Here is an 18,688-nt window from a genome sequence, read left to right on the forward strand (position 1 = left end):
TGTGGCTACTGGCTAGTATTACGTTGCAGACCATGGCTCGTGGCTGGTTAGTGTATATAATATACAGTGGACATGACCGAAGGCCATAGCTACTGGATGGTTAGTATTGTATAATACACAGTGGGTACAGTGGAAGGCCATCGCTTATTGCATTTTATTATTTTAAAATATACAGTGGACATGGCCAAATGATGTACAAACTGATCAAGGTCAAAGGCCATGGCTAGTATCCCATATATATGTTAGAATATAGAGTGGGCACAGCCAAACATTGTGGCCACTGGCCAGTATTGTGCGTATGTCCATGGCTAGTGGATGATTAGGGTATATGATGTACAGTGGACACGACTGAAAGCTGTAGCAACGGGTGAAGGCCAAAGTCGATGGTTGGTGGCCTATTAGTGTTTTAAAATATACAGTGCACATGGTTGAAGACTGTAGCCAGTGTCCATGACTGAAGGCCATGATTAGTACCCAATAATGTGTTAAAATATATTTGGCCATGCAAACTGACCATGGCTGAAGGCCATCCTTAAAACCGGTTACTGTTTCAACATTGATGTGATCTGTGATGTCATCATTGTAGTCATAGGCTGTGCAAAAGGGGCACTACATTAAAGTGGCTCTAGTTGAATTGCATGGGTTCTCAACTTAACGTCCATGCAACTAAAGATTTTTCCTTGAATTTCAAAGGTTTTGTTACAATGTATTGCTCACCTTAACGTCCCTTCAACTAAAGTTTTGTCTTTGAATTTCAAGGGTTTTGTTATTCCATAGATTTTAGAACATGTATAGACCACTAGCATGGTATTCACCATGGTCAATGGGCACAGCATTTTGCCATGCCCACTGTCCATTTTTAAAACACGACCAGACCACTAGCCCTAAAACCACAGACACTCAATTTTTTAAAACACTTACAACCCATCACTCAAAGATAATCATCAATCACAAACTCATGTTGACCTGTTTTGACAGTGGTATTGTTATAAATAAAATATTGCATATTTTGAGAATTCACAATGTTTTTAGGTAATACACAGTGAGATTACATTTATTACTGAGGATCTCTTACTTTGGTTAAACATTGTGCTACAAGTCCCTTGTCTTATGGCCGTAACTTTTGTGGTACACAGTACAACCCAAACTAATAACATTGAAGCAGCAGTGAAAAGGATATAAAATGAACAACTGCATAAATAACATATGCCCAGATACTTTTGCCCCGTAGTGAAAATCTAAAGTTGGCACCTATGATTATACGCATATATAAGGGAAAAGAGGTTGGAACTAGCAGGGGAAAAACACTAGATATCATACATCGAACAAAATGTAACACAAACTAACATTTATTTGATTTTGCATTTTAAATTTTGTAAATTGTTTTATGTTTTTTTTCTAAAGAATGGGGTAAACAAAATTGTCACTTAAAAATATTCCTGGCATTCGCAATCTGACGGATGTTCTAAAAGAACCTTGCCCAAAGCTTCTAGGATGCCACCTCTCACTTTGATCAAGCTATGACAGGTTTTGCACATCACAAAGTTTGAAAGATCAGGTGCAGGCAAAATGGACTGAGGTTCAGTGTTAGTTAGTGGAAAATAACAAGTAATCATATTGGAACGCTATAGCACAGATAATAAATACCGATGTACTAATCTTGACCCATGCACTTTCACCTTATGGTTCACATGTGCCTTCCTATACGATTCATCCACTTCATCCCAATGTATGCGGACAAGATGTTAAATAAACATTGAGGTTCCAAAACTTTGCGACATCTTGTTTGAATGCTTGTTCAAACCTCCCCTCCGCAAAACCTTATCACAGAAATTGCACATGACCTCCTCCTATTATTATTTGGCGGCCATCGAAAGGGTGAACAGATTTTGTGTCCCATTCGAATGTGGTCATCTTTTTCAGTTGCAAAATGCTGGTGTGTCTTGCAACCAAATAAAGATACTACTCATACCCATGTTTAATGGGGAGTCCTAATAGTAATAAGCCCAGAGCCGGTGGGGCATTACTGCATTAGGTAAGACCCACGGATATTTACATCAGCAACAGAGTAATTATGTGCATAGTGTGACTTCTGCAATCATAGCCTACATTGTTATTAAAACATTCAAAGTGTTTATAAGCACACTTATAAATAACATTATGCTTAACATCATAAGTGTTTCATCTAGGTACACATAATCTTTTTGTTTTTCTAAATAAAGTTAAAAGAAATTGCCACTCAAAAAAAAAACTAAGGATGACAATTAACCTTGTATTCAGCTAATAACTTGTCCCACTCCTTAGTTGCAGCACCCCCCAAAGCTACCAATTGGTAGCATAGATCACAGCTAACTCTCATTACTTAGACATTGGGAGCTGGTAAAATTGGAACATGTGGAGTTGACATTACTGCCAAAGTCAAGCGTTCATTCAGTGTCGATGGCATCACACTGGTGCAATCAGGTGATCCCATGCATTTTCATTTCATGGGGCTCGTGCAATTTCTGATCTGCATTATCCACAACATCCCATTAGACTAACACCAGATGATTTATTATGATTGATGTTGCCAGGCTCTCTGACGGAACATAAAAAGGGCACTGTTTTAGTGTTTTCTTGCGCAACTTCCACAGTACTACTTGTGCGTACTTCCACAACAGCCACACATTCAGCATACTGCACTGTGAGACTTGTTCAATCAAAATGGGAATACTGCACAGAATGGTGACTTTTATATTACCCAAAAGCAATAATACAAAAAGAAGATAATATAATAAGCACACAACTAAACTGCCCAATACATTTTGCTTGCAACCTATCATATAAAATACACTACTAAAACAGTAACAACAACCAACAACAACCAATGAAACACACAAACATATTTTCTGGGACACCATCCCTCATAGCCACAGTTATGCACCACCTTGAAGCAGCAACTACACACACATTTTTTACTAACTGAAAAACAAATCTTGCCAACATTTTAAACTTCAAATGAGACAATGGTGCACATAAGCAGAAAATAAGAAATACAAGTGCAATTGTGTGTTCTAACATCCACATAACAAAATGATTTTTGCATAGAGAATGTATGGTTTGACCGCGTCTAGCAGTGCAACCAGAAAAACTACGATATCCATTGATGCGCCTGCTCTCGTTCACTGTATACACACGGCTATAGAAGCAACAATGAGCATTTGTGTTCATAGCCGAGGCAATCCGAAAATATAATGTCGAAAACATGGTTCTCAGCACTCCCATTGTCAGATGTTATACTTTGCTACTGTTTTTCATATAGTCAGATTTAATAGCAGTTAATGTTTGATTTATAAAAAAAATGTTTTCTAATATGCGGCTTAAATTCAATAGTATGTATCTATTTCTTTTTTTGTATGGCGGTTTTTTAGGGTAAAGGTTTACTTTCTTGTACTTGTACAGTGGTCTGCTGATTGTGGACTATGTGCTGACACTTTGTGTTGAACAAGATCCTTCCAATAGGTTTCCTCCATAACATGTGAAGGGCCCAGACCAAGGAGATGGACAAAAGTCGAGGTTCTCAACTTTGAGATGGTCTATTGCACAAAATGTACACTGCACTTCCTGAATTGAATGTCCTTCTTACTGTGTTGCTCTTTGACCCAAAACTATGGTTCATTTATTGGCAACAGTTTTCTGGGCATTTGGATTGTTTTTTGAGTGGCGGCAAAGCAGAAGACACCCACACCATGTTTTCATGTAGTTTGTTTCAATCCACCTTGTTTTTTTCCCAATAACCGAATGGTTCTTTTCTCATGTTCCTAATATTTCTTGGCAATAATGTAGATGGGGCATAGACAAGATGGGATGAGGTTGGGAGGAAGTGACAGTGGTGCAGAAGTGGAATTTAGTGGCACACTGCCATTATGTTTTTTTTAATTGACCTTGGATTTTTGTTTCCAATTGATCCAATAATTACTATGTGTGAAGAGAGCAACAGTATTGTATGCACAAATGTTGGATCTTATATAGTGCATTTGATGCACTACATATGAGATATGAGTGTCATAAAAACTTGACTATTAAATTGTGTTTCTTAAAGTGTGTGTGTTCTCTAACTAATTATGTTTTCTTCTTTTTACAGATAGAAGGATATTATTGTATCTTCCCTTTTTTATATCTAGTGAATCTATACAGAGCTTCTGTACCTCAGAAATTAACCATACACCCACCGCTTTATTCTCATTGACTTTACATATACATACATGTGTTTTAAAAATCAATGTAAACATTGATCCATAACCGTGGCTATGGTATTGTCCAATGGGATGTTGAATTTTGGAGGCGTGGTCAACCGCAGCAACTACTGGAGGTCATAGTCTCAGGTTCAATGGACCTTATCTGCAGCTATTAGGCCGAAATGCGCTCAAAGTACACACTTTGTACCCGAAAGAGTATTTTTTTATAACTATTACATAAATATGTCTATATGTATAAAAACCTGTGTGACTTACTCACTTAAGTATCATCTTGTAACCGTGGATATATAAAAAGTCAATGAACTCTAGCCGCGGTTGTAGTGAAGAATATTTTGGGTACAATGACAACTTTCCAAAAATATATTTCAATGACAGAACTGCATAAAATAGATCACATAAGACATTGTGCTCTTTTGGTGCAGTTTGTGTTGTGGATTTCGTCATTGCACAATGTTTTTTTTAAAAGTTTTTGGATGTTATTTCATTGTATTTGTGGATTTATATGTGATACGTAGTCCTTAACCACTTAACTGAAATGGGTTATTCCCCCCAGTGTCAAGGCCTTTTTTGGAGATGTTGGTATGTCGCCATCAGTCCCTTGTTACTTTTTTGTTACATGAGATATCTCGGCCAAATGTGGCCCCTTCTTTTCCCACATGTAGGCGGTCGTAACGCCACCAAGGAATCCTAGTTTGCTGTAGGGGTTTGAGGGAAAATAACCAAAAAGTAGACAATTTTGGGTTTTTTTCAGAAAATGCCAATTAAATGATGTACAAAGAAGCCTGTGGGTTTTTCCTTGTAAAAGCTAGAAACAAATGGTTTGCTGTGGTGAATTTGCCATTTTACAGGCCTTCAAGAACAGGTTGAGTGGAAACCAAAAAAATCATATTTTGATAAGGTTACCAGCCGTTTTGTGAGAGGTAGGCGATTTTTACCTTTTTGTCCAATAGGGCATGAGTGGACGGAATGGAAGAGGAGGGTAGGAAAGATGAATGAGAATGCAGAAAGGTACACATTGAAAGTAAACAACATTTCAAGTTCAGGAAGGGGTGATTTGCGGCAATCTGCCTAAATGTATTACCCACAATTCCACAAAGTCAGAATTGTGGCGAAAAAAAAATGAATTTTCAGATATTTCCCTCTGGCCACTCACAGTAACACACCGCCAACAACACATGTCCTACTGTCCCACATTCACACAGGTGTCCCGATGAAAATGGTACCTCACATGTGTGGGTGAACCTACCTGGGCGCAAAGGGAAAAGGCTAAACAACTTGTGACCGCTAGACTTTCAGCAGAGCAGATTTTGGGGAACTTTGCTCTGGTGGACAACCTACAGATTTGGGCATAGGGTGTCGAAACCACCAAGGAAAACAAGGAACCCTATGCATTTCTGAAAAGAGGACACAAGTGGGAATCCACAGAGGTCTGACTTGCATGAATTTGCCCAGAATATATTACCCACGACCCCTGGTAAAGTCCGAATTGTGGCGAAAAAAACACAATTTTTGCACATTTCACTCTGCTCACCCACCGAACCACACCACCAACAACACATGACCTACCTTCCCGCGTTCCCACAGGTGTCCCAACAAAAATTATTCCTCACATGTGAGGGTGCACCTACCTGGGCACAAAGGGAAAAGGCTAAAACACTGGTAACCCCAAGTCTTTGAGGCAGAGCAGATTTTCAGGAATTTTACTCATGTGGACAATCTACAGATTTGGGATTAGGGTGTCTCATTTCACTCTGCTCACCCACCGAAACACGCCACCAACAACAAATGGCCTACCTTCCTGCATTCCCACAAGTTTGCTGACAAAAACGGTACCTCACATGTGTGGGTGCACCTACCTGGACGCAAAGGAAAAAGGCAAAAACACTGGTTGCTCATGTGACAACCTACAGATTTGGCCCTATGGTGTCAAAGCCACCAAGGAAAACAGGTAACCCCAGCATTTCCAAAAAGAGGAGACCTGTGGGAATCCACAGAGGTTTGAATTGCGCAAATCGGCCCAGAATGCACTACCCACAATCCCTGGCAAAGTCCAAAATTGTCTGGAAAAAAAAAAATTTCAGAAATTTCGCTCTGGCCACACACCGAAACACACCACCAACACTATATGTCCTACCGTCCCACGTTCCCGCAGGTGTCCCAATGAAAATGGTACCTCACATGTGTGGGTGCACCTACCTGGGCGCAAAGGGAATAGGCTAAACCACTGGTAATGCCGAGTCTTTTGGCAGAGCAGATTTTGCTCATGTGGACAACCTACAGATTTTGGCCTATGGTGTCAAAGCCACCAAAGCAAACAGGGAACCCCATGCTTTTCCGAAAAGAAGACACCGGTGGGAATTCACAGAGGTCTGACTTGCATGAATCGGCCAAGAATTTATTACCCACACTCCCCAGCAAAATGCGAAATTTAGTGAAAAAAACCAAAATGTTCAGAAATTTCACTAAGGCCACCCACTGAAACCCGCCATCAACACCATATTTCCCACCTTCCCCCTTTCCCACAGGTGTCCCGAGCAAAACAGTACCTCACATGTGTGGGTGCACCTACCTGGGCGCAAAGGGAAAAGTCTAAACCACTGGTAACGCCAAGTCTTTCGGCAGCGCAGATTTTGCTCATGCTGAAAACCTACAGATTTGGGTCTAGGTTGTCGAGGCCACCAAGGAAACACGCTGCCAACACCATATATCATACCTTTCCGCTTTTGCACAGGTGTCCCGATGAAAAACGGTACCTCACATGTGTGGGTGCACCTACCTGGGTGCAAAGGGAAAAGGGCAAAGCACTGCTAACGACAAGTCTTTCAGCAAAGCAGATTTTGCTCATCTGGACAACCTACAGATTTTGGCCTATGGTGTTGAAGCCACCAAGGAAAACAGGGAACCCCATGCATTTCTGAAAAGGAGACACCGATGGGAATCCATAGAGGTCTGACTTGCATGAATCGACCCAGAATGTATTATCCACACTCCCCAGCGAAGTGTGAAATGTTATGGAACAAAACTAAGAGGCTGATTCATGGAATAATTAGCGCGGCGCAAGTGGGCAAAAACGTGCGAATCGCAGTGGAATAGCGAAAATCGCAGTGCAAGTGCGAAAATCGCACGAAAAGCAGCGCACGTCGATTCATGGAAGGCCGTGCGCGAGAAAACCAGCGGATGTGCGATAAAAAAGTGCGCGGCGCACGTTGGCGCACGTTGGCGCACAGGCCATCTAACAGCGTGCGCCAGGTCACAGCGAAAATCGCACAGGCCACAGCGAAATTCGCACATAGCGCGGCGCACGCAATAAAAGTAGGCGGAACACGGGCGTAACTCTCGGAATGGGGAACAACTTGCCAAAACGTGGGCGTCACGGGGGAAGTACAGGGCACAAGTGCGCGGAACGCCCACACGCTCGCCTACAACACGTATTCATGGAATAGAATAGGGGAAAAAAGCGCACGCTCAAACCAGCGCACAGGCACAAACACGACCGCCACAAGAAAGGAGGCGGTAGCGTCTCTGCGGCTGTAAGAAATGTGCGCCAAAAGGTGCGCCAACAAATAGCACCTATATACTGCCATGATGAATGTCCCATACTGTGGCCCTCCAGGAAAAATGACGTGCAAAGGGGTACCCACAAACACGGACACCCGCTGACAAAAAATACGTGTGCATGTATACCGGGGTGCGCGGGAAGTGTCACACGCGATTTGCAGGGTACGTGCATCACAGGGGTTCGCGTGAAGTTATTCACGCGATCGGGCCTGGGGGAGCGGGCTACGTGTATTACAGGGGTTCGCGTGAAGTTCCTCACGCGATCGGGCCTGGGGGAGCGGGCTACGTGTATTACAGGGGTTCGCGTGAAGTTCCTCACGCGATCGGGCCTGGGGGAGCGGGCTACGTGTATTACAGGGGTTCGCGTGAAGTTCCTCACGCGATCGGGCCTGGGGGAGCGGGCTATGTGTATTACAGGGGTTCGCGTGAAGTTCCTCACGCGATCGGGCCTGGGGGAGCGGGCTACGTGTATTACAGGGGTTCGCGTGAAGTTCCTCACGCGATCGGGCCTGGGGGAGCGTGCTACGTGTATTTCAGGGGTTCGCATGAAGTTTCACACGCGAATAGCCTGGGCGCGTGAATTTGAGGGGTGCGCGGGAAGTTCCTCACGCGATCGGGCCTGGGGGAGCGGGCTACGTGTATTACAGGGGTTCGCGGGAAGTTCCACACGCGAATAGCCTGGGCGCGTGAATTTGAGGGGTGCGCGGGAAGTTCCACACGCGAATAGCGTGGGCGCGTGTATTTCAGGGGTGCGCGGGAAGTTCCACACGCGAATAGCCTGGGCGCGTGTATTTCAGGGGTTCGCGGGAAGTTCCACACGCGAATAGCCTGGGCGCGTGAATTTGAGGGGTGCGCGGGAAGTTCCACACGCGAATAGCCTGGGCGCGTGTATTTCAGGGGTTCGCGGGAAGTTCCACACGCGAATAGCCTGGGCGCGTGTATTTCAGGGGTGCGCGGGAAGTTCCACACGCGAATAGCCTGGGCGCGTGTATTTCAGGGGTGCGCGGGAAGTTCCACACGCGAATAGCCTGGGCGCGTGTATTTCAGGGGTGCGCGGGAAGTTCCACACGCGAATAGCCTGGGCGCGTGTATTTCAGGGGTGCGCGGGAAGTTCCACACGCGAATAGCCTGGGCGCGTGTATTTCAGGGGTTCGCGGGAAGTTCCACACGCGAATAGCCTGGGCGCGTGTATTTCAGGGGTTCGCGGGAAGTTCCACACGCGAATAGCCTGGGCGCGTGTATTTCAGGGGTGCGCGGGAAGTTCCACATGCGAATAGCCTGGGCGCGTGTATTTCAGGGGTGCGCGGGAAGTTCCACACGCGAATAGCCTGGGCGCGTGTATTTCAGGGGTGCGCGGGGAGTTCCACACGCGAATAGCCTGGGCGCGTGTATTTCAGGGGTGCGCGGGAAGTTCCACACGCGAATAGCCTGGGCGCGTGTATTTCAGGGGTGCGCGGGAAGTTCCACATGTGATTTGACAGTGTGGCTCCTCCCAGGTGTACCCTGTACACCCTCCACGGCCCCTGCAGGCAGCCCACACCACAGGGGACTACCCTGCATCCCTGGTCATGTCCCGCAGGCAGCCCACCCAACATGGGCATGCCCCCCAGCAAAGGCACATGTCTCCTTGAACTAATGAACACCAACACATGTCCCCTTGCACCCCCACCCCCCAGCACTGTGGGGCACATGCCAGCAGTCCCCCACCCATGTCCAACTCATGTCCCCCACCACCCCCACCCCCCAGCACTGTGGGGCACCTGCCAGTAGGCCCCCACCCATGTCCAACTCATGTCTCCCACCACCCCCACCCCCCAGCCACCAGGGTCACCCTCCACCAGGGCCCCACTCATGTCTCCCACCACCCCCACCCCCCAGCACTGTGGGGCACCTGCCAGCAGGCCCCCACCCATGTCCAACTCATGTCTCCCACCACCCCCACCCCCCAGCACTGTGGGGCACCTGCCAGTAGGCCCCCACCCATGTCCAACTCATGTCTCCCACCACCCCCACCCCCCAGCCACCAGGGTCACCCTCCACCAGGGCCCCACTCATGTCTCCCACCACCCCCACCCCCCAGCACTGTGGGGCACCTGCCAGCAGGCCCCCACCCATGTCCAACTCATGTCTCCCACCACCCCCACCCCCCAGCACTGTGGGGCACCTGCCAGCAGTCCCCCACCCATGTCCAACTCATGTCCCCCACCACCCCCACCCCCCAGCACTGTGGGGCACCTGCCAGTAGGCCCCCACCCATGTCCAACTCATGTCTCCCACCACCCCCAGCCACCAGGGTCACCCTCCACCAGGGCCCCACTCATGTCTCCCACCACCCCCACCCCCCAGCACTGTGGGGCACCTGCCAGCAGGCCCCCACCCATGTCCAACTCATGTCTCCCACCACCCCCACCCCCCAGCACTGTGGGGCACCTGCCAGTAGGCCCCCACCCATGTCCAACTCATGTCTCCCACCACCCCCACCCCCCAGCCACCAGGGTCACCCTCCACCAGGGCCCCACTCATGTCTCCCACCACCCCACCCCCCAGCACTGTGGGGCACCTGCCAGCAGGCCCCCACCCATGTCCAACTCATGTCTCCCACCACCCCCACCCCCCAGCACTGTGGGGCACCTGCCAGCAGTCCCCCACCCATGTCCAACTCATGTCCCCCACCACCCCCACCCCCCAGCACTGTGGGGCACCTGCCAGTAGGCCCCCACCCATGTCCAACTCATGTCTCCCACCACCCCCAGCCACCAGGGTCACCCTCCACCAGGGCCCCACTCATGTCTCCCACCACCCCCACCCCCCAGCACTGTGGGGCACCTGCCAGCAGGCCCCCACCCATGTCCAACTCATGTCTCCCACCACCCCCACCCCCCAGCACTGTGGGGCACCTGCCAGCAGGCCCCCACCCATGTCCAACTCATGTCTCCCACCACCCCCAAACCCCAGCCACCAGGGGCACCCTCCACCAGGCCCCCACTCATGTCACCCACCACCCCCACACCCCAGCAGTGCAGGGTCACCCTCCACCAGGGCCCCACTCATGTCTCCCACCACCCCCACACCCCAGCAGTGCAGGGTCACCCTCCACCAGGCCCCCACTCATGTCTACCACCACCCCCACCCCCCAGCCACCAGGGTCACCCTCCACCAGGCCCCCACTCATGTCACCCACCACCCCCACACCCCAGCAGTGCAGGGTCACCCTCCACCAGGGCCCCACTCATGTCTCCCACCACCCCCACCCCCCAGCACTGTGGGGCACCTGCCAGCAGGCCCCCACCCATGTCCAATCCATGCCCCCCTGCACCTGGGTCCCAACATTCCCCAATCATGTCCGTAATGCCCATCCTCCCCTGCCAAAAGGCCCAACCAACTATCACACCCACCCACATATCAAAGGCAATTACATGTTACACCCCCAATGTAAATAATGCAATTTAACACATGTCTGTCACACACAATGGCTGCAAGTGAATGACAAAACACCCAACATGACATGCCTGAAAGCAATGAGATGATACGACACATTGAAGATTAAAAAAATAATATGTATTGAACAGCAAATAAGAAAAAACACAAAGCAAATCAAACAAAACAAGATGAATGTCCAAGAAAAAATTATGAAAAATTAAAATAAGCCAATTAAGAAGATCATCCTGGGTCCATGAGCCCTACCAAATTAAACCTAACTGACTACTAACTAAAAAGGGAACTATATACAAAAAAGTGGTGCATTGTCCAATCGCAACCAAAAAAAAATCAAAAAAACAAAGGAAACCTAACCCTAACTATACAACTATATACAAAGGCAGCGGGCTATTCGGACGGCTCACTGGTTGTTGTCATGGGCCAGGGCATCATCGAACTCCTGGTCAATGGCTTGGAGGCGGGCATGTTCCCTGGCCCCGAGGTCCTGCAGGGATAACGCAGTGTCAAGCTCAAACTCCCTGCGAAGACCCTCGAGGCACTCAGCCCGCCTCAGCGCCCTCCGCATGGAGTCCTCCGCCCTGACCATCGTGAGCCGTTCCTCCTCTGCCCGCTGCCGCTCCGCACCTATCCGCTGGCACAACCTCTCCCACACGGAAGCCACTCCCATTCCAGGGTTCTCCTGCCCTCCGGCCGATGCCTGCACCCCTGATGTTGATGGCCTCGAGCCATGATGCCTCCCACGTTGAGCCTGCTGCTGCCTCCGACGCAACTGCCTGTGCCAGCACGACGGCATCCAGGCTGATGGAAACCACCGACGCCGTCATGCACGTGCCCTGCCCGATGATGCCGTCAAATCCTCCATCTGCTGGGGTCCAGTTGCTCTGGTGTCCACCCCTGCTGGATCTCTGACTCCCGACTGTGGCAGGGATGGGATCCCCACCGAGCTGGCTGCATTGGTCGGGGCAGGTCCACAGGGGGCCCTGGTGGCATCTGGGCTGGAAGACGGCAAGGAGAACGACTGGTGGATAGCCTGCACAGAGGAGGAGAGGGCCGCCACATTGGCCAACACATGCAGGAAACCCCCGAACATGGCCGATCCCAATTGGGCCACGTCGGCACGGTGCACTTCGTGATGACGTGCGTGCTCCTCCCGGGAAGCACGCACGGCATCACGAATCACAGCCGTGCGCAACGCGACCCCAATCAGGACCTTCTCCGCACGGCCAGGGGTTCCCACGTCCGCAGGTGGAGGGGAGTCAGGTGACATGGACATCCCCTCTACCTGCGGACAGGCCTGGGACGGGGCATCCCTGCTGGTGCATGGTGGTGCACTCACAGGGTCAGGGACAGCGACATGCACAGGCCCCTCCACGGTGACCTGTGCTGCCTCCTGCCCCTGGCCCTGGACTGCACCACTTGCACCAGCAGGGATGCCCCCACCAGGCCCCATGTGTGCCCCAGTGGCGGCCTCCTCCTCCTCTGTGCAAACCACCAACCTGGATGGCTCCTCACCGTCTCCCACCGTAGCAGGCCCCTGTGGGGGCTCACCCACCCCTTCCGCTGCAGCCGTGGGGGCATCCCCGCCGCCTTGCTCCACAGCGCCGCCTCCGCCCTCTTCTTCACTAGCCGCTGCGTAGAGGGAGACAAAGAACACAAGCATCAGGGCACTGTACAATGGTCCCCTAGACAGGAAGCAATAGCAGATGAGCACCACTGTCAAAGTACACTTCCATCATGTCCCTCCACAACACATGGGTCAGTCCAGGCAAAACACACACAGTAACAGGCATGGTGCATGCCATGGACATTTCCATGCATGTCCAATGGACTCTTGAAACATTCAATGATATGTAACTCACATGCATCATGCCTCATGCCCATCACATGCACACACTTCACCTCAGTCACATCCATCTGGCCCCAAACACACCAAACACAGCGGATACAAGGGTAATTTTGCTGCTTTACTGAATCTCTGCATTGTCACACACATGTGTCATGCATCCATGGCATGCACAAGTCACAGACACGCAGGTCAGGCACACAGACATGGCTACCATATATGTACCTGGCATCAGCACCCATCCCTCACCCCCACCCATGTTCAGGTACAGAGACTGGCATGCTCTCATGTTCATAATCTGATTAGGGCTCCCCATGCGGCATTTCAACACATGCAACAACCATGTGCATCACACATCACTGGTCGCACATGCATTACCATGATGTCCCTGCACACATACATGCATACATGGGCTATGGCACACATACAGGCAAGTATCATAGAACCAGCACACCGCAACATGCCCTGTCTCACACAGTAATGCATGGACACTTACCGCTCAACTCCAGACGGGCCTCCCTCTCAAGGATCTGGGCGTGGAGCGCTGGGCGTACGCGTTCCAGGACCCTCATCTGGATGGTACTCATGCGGCCCCGGCCCCCCTCCACGAGGCGCCGGGCCTTCACAAGGGTCCTGGACCTCAAGTCCTCCCAGCGCTTCTTGATCTTCAGGACGTCGCGGGTTGCCACCCCCTCCGCGTTGATGGCAACCACACAGTCGGCCCAGATCCTCTGCCGTCCTTCCTTGCTGGCGCGGGACGATCCAAAGAGGGCATCATACTGCCCCAGGACATGCTCCACCAGGACACCAACTTCGGTGACAGTGAAGCTGGTGCCCCTCTGCCCCTCTGGCCTGGGGTTGCCACTGGTGCCAGATGTGGAAGTGCCCGACATGGCAACCCCAGAGGCAGGTGTGGGTGGGCAACTGGGTCCTGGGGCTGGGCTGTGGAGCGATGTAATACCAGTCGGGAGTCTTCAGTTCCAGCAGGGGTGGACACAGCAACTGGACCCCTGCAGATGGCTGATGTGCAGGCACCAAATGGCAGGGCACGGTGGCAGCAGGCAGGCAGGCAGGCAGGCAGCAGCAGATGGCACGTGGGAGGCTGCTCGGGGCACTGGGGGGCAGTAACTCGGCCTTCTGGGCAGGAGCGTGGGCTTCCGTGTGTTTTCGCGTGGCCAGCTTGATACGGAGTGATTTGGCACGTGAAAATCCTGCACGTCAGCGTGAAATCCGAGGAAAGGCCCTTAGCGCGTAAGCGCGTCAGCACGCATACGCGATTCTATTGGACCAGAGTCCCTCAGCGCGTAAGCGCGTCTGTGACGTGACCCGCACGGGTGTTCCCCACTCAGGACGTGATGACGGGGCACACGTGGAGATACTGCACGTCAGAGTGTCATCGCGTGTAATTGGACAAAAGTGCGCATACACGCGATTGGCCTATGTACGTGTATTTAATGGGTGCGCGGCCACTTACACATGCAAGTACGTCAGCGAACCTGTATCACGTGGTGCGTGTGAATTTCCGCACGCTATTGGACTGGGAACTGGATTCCAGGGGTGCGCGGGTCACACGCTGTATCCCGTGGTGCGTGTGAATTTCCACACGCTATTGGACTGGGAACTGGATTCCAGGGCTGCGCGGGTCACACGCTGTATCCCGTGGTGCGTGTGAATTTCCACACGCTATTGGACTGGGAACTGGATTCCAGGGCTGCGCGGGTCACACGCTGTATCCCGTGGTGCGTGTGAATTTCCACACGCTATTGGACTGGGAACAGGATTCCAGGGCTGCGCGGGTCACACGCTGTATCCCGTGGTGTGTGTGAATTTCCACACGCTATTGGACTGGGAACAGGATTCCAGGGGTGCGCGGGTCACACGCTCGCCTAGAACACGCGCTAAGCATAAATTGCGGACTTTAACAATAACAAGCTCAGACGCCAGGATGAACATACCGTTCCTAGCAGCAGTGGCAGTGGGCTACCAAAGGAGGAGGAGGAGGATAGTCAGGGCCAGAATATTCACACCCAGAACCAGCCTTTTCGGGATGCCTGATGACCAGGTGTATGGGAGGTACAGGTTTCCACCACACATCATACTGGACCTGGTGAGTGAGTGGGAGGATGACCTCACATCACCCACCCTGTGCTCCCAAGCACTCAGCCCCCTGGAGAAGGTCCTCAATGTACTGCACTTCTTAGCCACTGGATCATTTCAGCGGACAAGTGCCATAGTGGGTGGGGTGTCACAGGCCACCCAGTCACGCTGCCTACACCAGGTCTTGAACATCATGACTGCACGCCCATCAGTCCGCAGGCACATATACCTGCCCAGAACACCTGCAGAAAGGCATGCTGCCGCCCTGGATTTTTACGCAGTGGCACGATTCCCCAAAGTGCTAGGTGCCATCGACTGCACCCATGTGGCTCTACGTCCCCCCAGGGCATCTGAGCACATCTATAGGAACCGCAAGCACTGGCATTCCATCAACGTGCAGGTAGCATGTAATGCCAAGGGAATCATCACCTCAGTATATGCCAACTATCCCGGCTCCACCCACGACAGCTTCATTTACCGAATGTCCACCCTAAGCCGGGACCTAGAAGCTGGGCGGCATGGCGATACATGGCTGCTTGGTGAGTATGTATGCCACTGCACATGCATGCATGTTGGATACTGAGCAAGGTCACAACCTCGCCAATGATACCAATCCCCACCTCCACAGGGGACAGTGCCTACCCTCTCAGCCCCCACATGATGACGCCAATTCGGTACCCCACCACGCCACCCCAGGTAAGATTTAACACAGCCCACATTACAACCAGGGGCATAGTGGAGCGCACATTCGGAGTGCTGAAGTCACGCTTTCGCTCCCTTGACCGTTCTGGCGGGCAGCTGTTATACGCTCCCCCAGTAGTGTGCAGGATCATAGTGGCAGCATGTGTCCTGCACAACGTTGCAACACGCCGGGGCCTGGCCGTGGACATGGTGGTGGCCCCACATCCCCAACCACATGCACAGCCGCTGCGCATGGGAGGGGAAAGGGCACGGGGGGAGGCAGCCCGTACACAGCTAGTGGCTAATTACTTCACATAGAAATCACACCCCTGTGGAGTGCACACTGCCCTGGCACATTCCATCTGACAATCAATGATGACTCAACCTGACACTGATCCTGAATGTGTGGAGAATGAACCGGGAATTCCATGTCAGCCTGAGATTGTTCACCTGGAAGTGTCACAATGTGTGCATCCCTACCCACACAGACACCACCAATGCAGTTTTGTGAAGTTACACATTGAAGCAGCTAAAATGAATACCCACTTGCAAAATGCAACAAGAGGACAGTGCCATGTCAGCCAACCCAACCCCAGCACTGCCACACGACACACCGTGCCATGTCATGCTAATTGCAGGTAAACAAAGTAATCCCCACAACATGACATCACTCTCACTATGTACAGTGGCACTATTAGAAACCTGCAACACCTGAAATGCTCACAGCAATGCCGGACCAACAACATACTTGAGCACGTAGTACCATTAACATGACATCAAAAATGTTACATATTAGTAGTCTCACCACCTGGAAATGCCTGCACTCCCACCACTACCAACTGTGCAGTGTTGGCGCCATGTAGAGTTGTAGGTGCACTGCTGCCAACATGGTCCCCATCGCCAGACTAGAGGTCCTTGTGTGGAATTGAGGAAGGGACCTGCAAATTGGGAGGTAGACACAGAAGAAGAGTTACACATCAATGCAACATGCAGTGTACAACACAACAGCAATATGCACTATGAATGTATACACAGTATTGACTACAGACTGGCCACACAGCTCATGGGAGTCCAACGTCACTGTGTAATTCACTGTCACTTGGGCACACCCTTTGCAAGCCCATGGAAACGGGAAGCAGGAGGGGTGTGTGTGACTCAAACCCAAGCATCTGAACCAAATACATTACAAGCCTGCATGTGCCCAGCCACAATGCAGCGTATGCCCACAGGAACCACGGAAGCCAACAGATCGGAGCCAACAGATCGGAGCCAACAGATCGGAGCCAACAGATCGGAGCCAACAGATCGGAGTCAACAGATCGGAGCCAACAGATCGGAGCCAACAGATCGTCCCAAAAAAATTGGGAATAAAAGAAATCAAAATAAAAATAAAAATAAGAAACAATCAAAAATGGCCATTGATGGGCCCGGGGGGGTTGGGGAGGCCACCCAGGAGGTCCGAGGACAGGATGCACACCAGAACCCACCTGCGTGGATCCTGGGAAGATAAAACACCTCCATGGGCTCATGGCCCACACGGCTACCCTATTGTGGGAGTGATACTGCTGTCGCTATTATCACCCTGTGCAGCTGCATCCGGAGGTGGTTGCACTATGGGAGGCAGCCCACGCAAGGCCCTAGTCTGCTCCTCCATGGCTGCAAGCATGCGGGTGTGGTAGGTCTGGTTCTGGAGGATGAGTGTGTGGAGGTCCCCATGCAACAACTCACGGGATGCCCGGACCTCCGCCCTCGTTGCCTGCATCTCAGCTGAGAGCGTACGGGTGAGACGCTCCAGCTGCTGTTCTGTCCTTTGGTGTGTTGAAGCCTCAAGCTCAACAAGAGTCGTCCTGAGGTGTAGGAGCTCCTGCCTCAGGGCTTCCCTGTGGCCCTGGGACTCAATGGAGATGGCCTCCTGCAGAGTCGCCAGTGCCGCCCGCCTGTCCCTGTTGGACCCCAACATGTCCTCCCTGTGTGACTGGCAGATGGAGTCGGTTGCCTGCTCTAGTCGCTCCATCAGCCTTTCTGGGGGGACAATGGAAGTGGCCACCCTATCCATGGCCTGAGCCATCATCTCGGATGATGCAGCCTGTTGGGTAGCCATACCGTAAATGGATTGCTCCCATGCGGTATTGCCGGGTGGCGTACGGCCACCACGTCGGCGGGCACCACACCTGTCTGGGGCAAGGCGAACTGCGCCTTGCTGTGCCGGCACTGCCTGAGGCTGCAGGACTGCATTCCCCCTCTGATCTGCTGGCCCAGGAACAGGATCAGATGTCGCGGAGTGTGACCCTGCATCCGTAACCACCGAAGCCGTAGCTGCCAACACTGACATCCCCATGGAGGGTACTGACCCTGGTGCAGGTGGGTGAGACAGAACAGAATCCCTCCCTGGAACACTCACCAGCGACGGCACGTAGGTCTCATCCGAATCAACACCTGAGTACAGCTCGGGGGAGGTGCAGCCAGAGACACCCCTTGAGAGCACGACCTGCAGCACTTGTGGGTTCTCCCCCACCACCACACCACGTCCCTCACTGGTGGTTGGTCGGCCCTGGGACACCTCCTGGGTCTGCACCATCTCCACAACCCCAGCAGTATCAGGTGCGTCTTCCCCTGCAAAGACATGAAAACAAAGTAATGGAAACAGGCATTAGCACCATGGCACACATTGAGGGCTGAGAAGCAAGAGAACCAGTACTTGATTGACACATGTCCCACATGACTAAAACCCTCCCATGCATGCACCCTCACTGCGTATGAAGTGCAGGCAAATGGCACACACTGATGACACCAAGATGGAAGATGAACAAATTTTCTGCATGCTGCCTGGCAG

Source organism: Ambystoma mexicanum, chromosome 2p (assembly GCF_040938575.1).
Source record: "Ambystoma mexicanum isolate Mex_15411 chromosome 2p, UKY_AmexF1_1, whole genome shotgun sequence".
NCBI classification, from domain to species: Eukaryota; Metazoa; Chordata; class Amphibia; order Caudata; family Ambystomatidae; genus Ambystoma; species Ambystoma mexicanum.